Consider the following 7,614-nt stretch of genomic DNA (forward strand, 5'->3'; position numbering starts at 1 on the left):
CTATAATACTCATATTGCACTTCTTTGATTTAAACTTTGCAAGTAACACTCTACTATTTACAGCTCTCTATTCTCTTGGTATCATCATCATTCCTACCCCTTCTTTTCCAACTCCATCTGTTCTTCCTGAGTAGATATATATATATATATATATATATATATATATATATATATATATACAGTATATATATATTGCCTTGGTCTAAGATTTCTTTACCAATCCGCTTACAACATGTTTTCAGTTAGAACCAAGATATCCAAACTATATTTCATAAATTTATTCTCCACTTGGTGTAACTTCCCAATCTGATTCATGGTTCTAACATTACAATTACCAGTTTTCAATTTTTCTTTAGTATCTATAAACCGGGAGATTCTTAGCACCCCGCTACGCTCGGGACGAGGGCCACTCGTCATTTTGGCTTTCCATGGACTGACTAAATCCATAGGGGATTCATTAGCTAAATTCATCAAAGGATAACCATTTCCTTGTGATGCGCAGTGCCTATCTAAGGCACGTGACCCGTGCCGGTCCGTACTAATTCCTGTAAGATCATCTGCCAGGCATCAGGAGTAAAAGCCGAAGAGACAGTTTGTCTCTTGTCTTAAACCCAATCCGTCACCCTGCTGCCAGTGACTTCATCGAGATTTAGGGGGGCATTTCTTCCACGCCCAAAGTTCCCGTTACACTGCCAAGTTGCTCATCCGCTTATTTAACCGTTGGCAAACATGGATTGCTAATATATACCGCCTACCACGATACTGTAAGTATTACCATTACATAATTCCCTTTACGAAAGGTGGATAAATGTTGGTTCAATGATGGTTCTCGCAAACAAGGATTGGGAAAGAGAAGAAAGCGTTACTAAGACTGCCCACAAACCACAAAGGTTTGACGGTATATTGGCTCCTAAGAGGCCCAAGTAAATAAATTCAGTACACTGCATGGGTTTGATAACGCTTATTTGTCAGGCACTTCCAAAGATAAATAGCAATATAGGCCTGTCATTTAGGGCGTCGGTCTTATATAAAGGGCATAAGTGATAGAAGGGAAGAAGAAGAAAATTACAGCAGCTGGTAAACCCATTGAAAAAGTGATGGAAATGGTTAATGCTTCTGAAGTGTCCGGAACAGGGGGTCTATTTCTTATGTCAATAATTTCTTTAGGAAAATAACAAATTTGATGCTGGTCCATGAGATTTCAAATGCGGACTTTTTTCTAACTCATTTATTCTTGAAAAGTTTTTTTTCATACACCATTCTCTAAATGTCTATCTGGCGAGGCGTTTGAAAACTTCAGCTTACCTTTATTGGCAAAACGTGAAATCTTCATTCAAAGATGCAGGTTTATTGAGTGAGGTGAAATCGGTCAACGTCACTAAAAGTTTTAATCTGGTTTTATTTCGTCCTCATACCTAATTCTTCATCTATTCAAAACTATTACACATTTTCCTGATTTTTTTATTCAATAAATTTAATTTTCTTTCTTATTTTCCCATTTCTGAGATGGGTCATTTCTATAGGCATCGATGAAATTGAGTCATATGGCCCGGGGCTTTGGCCGAGGATAGCAGACAGTATCGTTTGAATTCAAGCTCTAGACCTTCAATAAAAGAAACCGATTGTACTGTGAAGTAAAGGATAAAAGAAGTTCGACCATAAGCTTGAATGGGGTAGAATAAAGAAAAAAAAAGAAAAAGAGGATGCAGCTAAGGACAAATGGGACGCTGCAAAGATCCAGTGGCAACAGATAAAATGTACCATGTGCGTTGTAAATATCTATATGGAAATATACCTAAAAAAATTTATATTCAAATCATATTCGTTCAATATTTGAACCTACTTTCTGGCTGCTTGAGAGAACAACTCGTCCCCCAGCCATATTTCCTACGATTAATATTACGTTTTTTTCCCCTTATAGCTTTTAAGCCCTTCCTGTAAATCTATTGGAAGGTGTTCGATGTCATCGTCATCAACAGCATGGTCGCTCATATGGTTATCAGCAATTTTCTGGGGTCAAGAAAAGGGAAGTGGGAGCTAGATACATTAACCCCTAAAGGCTTGGCGGGATATAAGATTTAAGAAATATAGATCTTTTTTTGCCGAATTCTTAAATAAAGAGATCTAGTCGAAATAATTGTCTGGTTCAAATTATGGGGGATGAACGCAACCCCTAACAAAACTCATGGACAGTGGCTACGCAACATCCAGATCCTTTCATTGACCATGTCTCTTCATATACTGTATATGCAACTCTGAAATTGTCTGATTCTTGATTGTAAATCTACTTTTGAGAGTCGTCTTCCATTACGTAAAAAATTGCATATTGGAACTTTTTTCAAAGATTGTTGGTGCTTAACCTATACTGAGGAAATGTTACAATTTTTACTATTATTTTTCAGCTGCTGATATTCACCGTAATTTGTTAGACAAAAACTTGCGGTCTCTCGAATTCCTTATCCGTGATCTAGATAGTAATTTCGGGTACCGTCGTTCAGTTAGTTCTGTATGTATATTGCATAAGATGTTTATTAATCGTGACTATCTTTTGCATTTAGATCTTCCCAGACTTTTTCATCCAGTATGTATTACTTGGTATGCAGTTAATTTAACAGTCTTGCCCTTGTCCGTCATAAGGCCCAATAATACACAGTATTCTGAATGTTTTAATCCAGCAGTGACCTGATTGTGGATTGATCTTCCTAATCTGTAGGTCGAGTCGATGAAACTTCAGATGTTCACACTTGTTGCAAAAGCTTCGTTTGGTGAACAGGTTCCCATAAGTCTCATTCCATAGTTTATAATTAATCCAATATCAATGCATTAAGATTTTTTCTTTATTGTTCCTCTTAATATATGCCTTTATTAGTTATTTATCTATTTCCTTTTCGCACTGAGATGCATTCACCAGAGGAGCCTTTAATTGGGCTTGTGGCATTCAGCTTTTCCAACTAGTGTTGTAGCTTGGATAATAATAATAATAATAATAATAATAATAATAATAATAATAATAATAATAATAATAATAATAATAATAATAATAATAATAACGATTATCTCCCCTATATAATATAGAGCAATGTGTCTGGGTGTATGTGTGTGGATATATATATATATATATATATATATATATATATATATATATATATATATATATATATATATATATATATGTATATATATATATATATATATATATATGTATATATATATATATGTATATATATATGTATATATATATATATATATACACATATATATACATATATATACACATATATATATATATATATATATATATATATATATATATATATATATATATATATATATATTCGTGTCGCACTGAGCAGCATTGCCAGACAAATGACTACTCCGTCTCTTCCCGTCCCACGGGTAGGGGGAATGGAGTAGTCACAACTGAAACTGCCGAGTTGTAGTTAGGAAAGGGGGAGGGGTTGAGAAGGGTTGAATCTGTGTCTGTGCGTGTGTGTGTGGGTATATGTATCTAAATATTCAGTAGTCATTTTTGACGGCTAGGGTACACTAGTAATAATAATAACAGTAATAAAAAGGGATGCATACTGAATATGGATTTCAGCGCAACACTGATAATTCAGCGCCATAACAAATTATTATTATTATTATTATTATTATTATTATTATTATTATTATTATTATTATTATTATCATTATCATTATTATCATTATTAGCTAAGCCACAACCCTAGTTGGAAAAGCAGGATGCTACAAGTCCAAGGGCTCCAACCGGGAAAGGAAATGAAGAAATAAATAAGCTATATGAGAAGTAACGAATAAAGAATATAAGTCATCTTCTGATCAGTAACGTTAAAATAGATCCGTCGTATATAAACTATGAAAAGAGACTTATGTCACCCTGTTCAACATAAAAAATATTCACTGCAAGTTTGAACTTTTGAAGTTTCACCGAATTAACTGCCTGATTAGAGAGATCATTCCACAATCTACCCACAGTTGGAATAAAACTTTTAGAATACTATTTAGTGTTGGGACTTAAGATGGAGAAGGCATGGGCGTTATAATTAATTGCATAAACATTAGTACGTATAAAAAGATACAGTCGGGGAAGATCCAAAACTAAAGGATGGTCAGAATTATGAAAAAAATCTTATGCAACATGTGAAAAGAGCTAACTGAACGACAGTGCCAGAGATTAATATCTAGATCAGGAATGAGTAATTTAATAGAATGCAAGTTTTTCTCCAAGATGAGAGTCAGCAGCTGAAGACGAGAAAGGAAAACAATACTCAAAACAGAGTAGGATGAACGAGTTATTTTATTCTTTTTAGAATAGATTAATCACCGAAAATCTTAAAATAATTTCTTAATGAATCAACTTTTGTGAATTTGAAGAAACAGACCGAACGTTTCTCCAGAGTAAATTTGGAATCAACAATCACACCTAAAATTTTAAAGGTGTTGTACATAGTTAAAGTAATATAATCAAAGCAGAGATTTGGATGTTGAGTTGCTGCTGTCCTTGATCTACTTACAATCATACTTTGAGTTTTGTTAGTGTTCAACTTCATGCCCCATAATTTGCACCTCATACTAATTTTAGCTAGATCTCCATTAACGGATTCAGCAACCCCAGATCTACATTCAGGAGATGGAATTGATGCAAAGAGAGTAGCATCGTCTGCATAGGATAAACCACATACTGTACGTGTATATAGTATGAAATGTAATAGGCTAAGAACACTACCCTGAGGAACACCAGATATCACATTCCTATACTCACTCACGATGGTGCCCATTAACAACAACTCGGAAATCTATTTCTTAAAAATTCCACAAAAATGCCAAGAAAAGATCCACCTACTCCCAACTTTTGAGTTTGATAACAAGGGCCTTATGATTAAGACAGTCAAAGTTAACACTAAAATCAAGGCCAATTATACGAATTTCCTGACCACAATCAAGGGATTTCTGTACAGCATTAGAAATTATAAGTAAGGCATCACATGCTCCAAGGCCTTTGCGAAAGCCAAATTGTAAACTAAGGAACAGATTATTATCTTCAGCATACCTGCTTAGACGTTTTACCAATTAAAAGACGTCCAAAAACTTTAGATAATATGGGAGTTATATAAATTGGGCTGCTATCAGCAGGGCTATAACTACCACACGCACATTTACTTAAGAGAGAAACATTATGAATTCTCCAAAAAGTGCAAAAGGAAAATTTTCTTGCTAATTTGCAGAAAATAACAGGCAACTTAGGGGCCAATAAATTGGCGGTCTTAATAAAAATAAAAGGAAAAATACCATTTAGTTCTAGACCTCAATACTATCAAAGTCCATCAAGAGTTTTTGAACGTCTTCTGGCAAAACGTCTTAATAGGTTTGCTGAAGGTAATCATCTACTCCCTGGTTTGCAATTTGGTTTTCGTAAAGGCCTTGGAGCATGTGATGCCCTTCTTACAATCTCCAATGCTGTGCAGAAATCCCTTGATTGTGGTCAGGAAGTTCGTATGATTGGCCTTGATTTTAGTGCTGCCTTTGACCGTGTTAATCATGAGGCCCTTGTTTTCAAACTGAAACAGTTGGGAGTGGGTGGGTCGTTTCTTAGCATTATTATTGATTTTTTAAATAATAGATCTCAAAGAGTTGTTGTTGATGGGCACCATAGTGATTATAGGAATGTGATATCCGGTGTTCCACAGGGTAGTGTTTTTGGCCCATTACTTTTCATACTATATGCACATTACATGTGGTTTGGCCTAGAAAACAAGCTTGTTGCATATGCAGATGATGCTACTCTCTTTGCATCAATTCCATCCTCTGAATGTAGATCTGGGGTTGGTGAATCCCTTAATAAAGATTTAGCTAGAATTAGTGCATGGTGCAAATTATAGGGTATGAAGTTGAATCCTAACAAAACTCAAAGTATGATTGTAAGTAGGTCAAGGAAAGTGGCTCCTCAACATCCGGATCTCAGTATTGATAATGTTTCTTTAAATTTGTATGACTCTTTCAAAATTTTAGGTGTGATTCTCGACAGCAAATTTACTTTTGAGAAACATAAAAGGTCTGTGTCTTCTTCAATTGCACAAAAAATAGGCTTATTGATTAAGTCTTTCAAGATTTTCGGTGATCAATCTATTCTGAAGAAGTGTTTTAATTCTTTCACTCTACCTTGTTTTGAGTATTGTTCTCCTGTCTGGTCTTCAGCTGCTGATTCTAATCTTAATTTGTTGGACAGAAACTTACGGTCTATTAAATTTCTTATTCCTAATCTAGATATTAATCTCTGGCACCGTCGTTCAATTAGTTCATCATGCATGTTGCATAAGATTTTTCATAACTCTGACCATCCTTTACATTCAGATCTCCCTGGACAATTCTATCCTGTTCGTAATACTAGGCAGGCAGTTAATTCTAATAGCCAGGCCTTCTCCATCATGAGGCTCAATACTAGGCAGTACTCTAGAAGTTTTATTCCAGCTGTTAGCAAGTTGTGGAATGATCTTCCTAATCGGGTAGTTGAATCAGTAGAACTTCAAAAGTTCAAAGTTGGAGCAAATACTTTTTTGTTGACCAGGCGGACATGAGTCTTTTTATAGTTTATTTATGACATATTTGTTTTTGATGTTGTTAATAGTTTATATATGACATGTCTGTTTTGACGTTGTTACTTTTTTTAGAATGATTTATTGTTAATTTGTTCTCTTCATTTATTTATTTCCTTATTTCCTTTCCTCACTGGGCTATTTTTCCCTGTTGGAGCCCCTGGGCTTATAGCATCTTGCTTTTCCAACTAGGGTTGTAGCTTGGATAATAATAATAATAATAATAATAATAATAATAATAATAATAATAAGAGTTTTAATTTCACTGGACTGAAAAACTACTTTAGCCTCAGGAAAACAAATGAGTTCGATCGAGTCTCTTTTATCTTCTTACTGTCAAACACATCAGCCATAAGGGTTACCTTTTCCTTTGGACAGTGAGTGATAGAGACATCTGGTTTAAATAAAGGAGGAACTTAATAACATTTAAAAATGAATAAATAAAAAAACAGAAAACTGGCAATATAAAAAATACATAAATTAACTTTGAGCAGCCATCTCATCGTTTGACTACTGCAACTCTATCTATTACAATTTACCAAAAATGCAACTTAACATAATAAACAGAGGAGCAAGGCTGATAAAAGGTGTCCCACCTAGATAAAGGATCACCCCAATAATAATCGATTTACACTAGCTGCCGATTAAAGCGAGAATTGAATTTAAGATATGTACAATAACCCACCAAGTTATCAGAACCGGGCGTCCAAAATACTTAAGAGAATTGGTACATATAGCGCAACCAACAAATCGTGTCGACACGAGAATAGTTACAGATGGCTTCAAACTGTTGGAACCTAGATTTATGTCCTTTGGCCTCCAGAGCCTTTAAATATGCGGCCCCGAGACTATATAATAAGCTCCCAAGAAACATTCGAATGATTGAAAACATTAAAGCTTTCAAGAGGAAACTGAAGACTTTCTTATTTCATGAGTCCTTTGACAGTTAGGATTTAACAGTATATGAATAATACGGGATATGAAACGTTAAATACTCTGA

The sequence above is a fragment of the Palaemon carinicauda genome, chromosome 31 (assembly GCF_036898095.1).
Source record: "Palaemon carinicauda isolate YSFRI2023 chromosome 31, ASM3689809v2, whole genome shotgun sequence".
Lineage (NCBI taxonomy): Eukaryota > Metazoa > Arthropoda > Malacostraca > Decapoda > Palaemonidae > Palaemon > Palaemon carinicauda.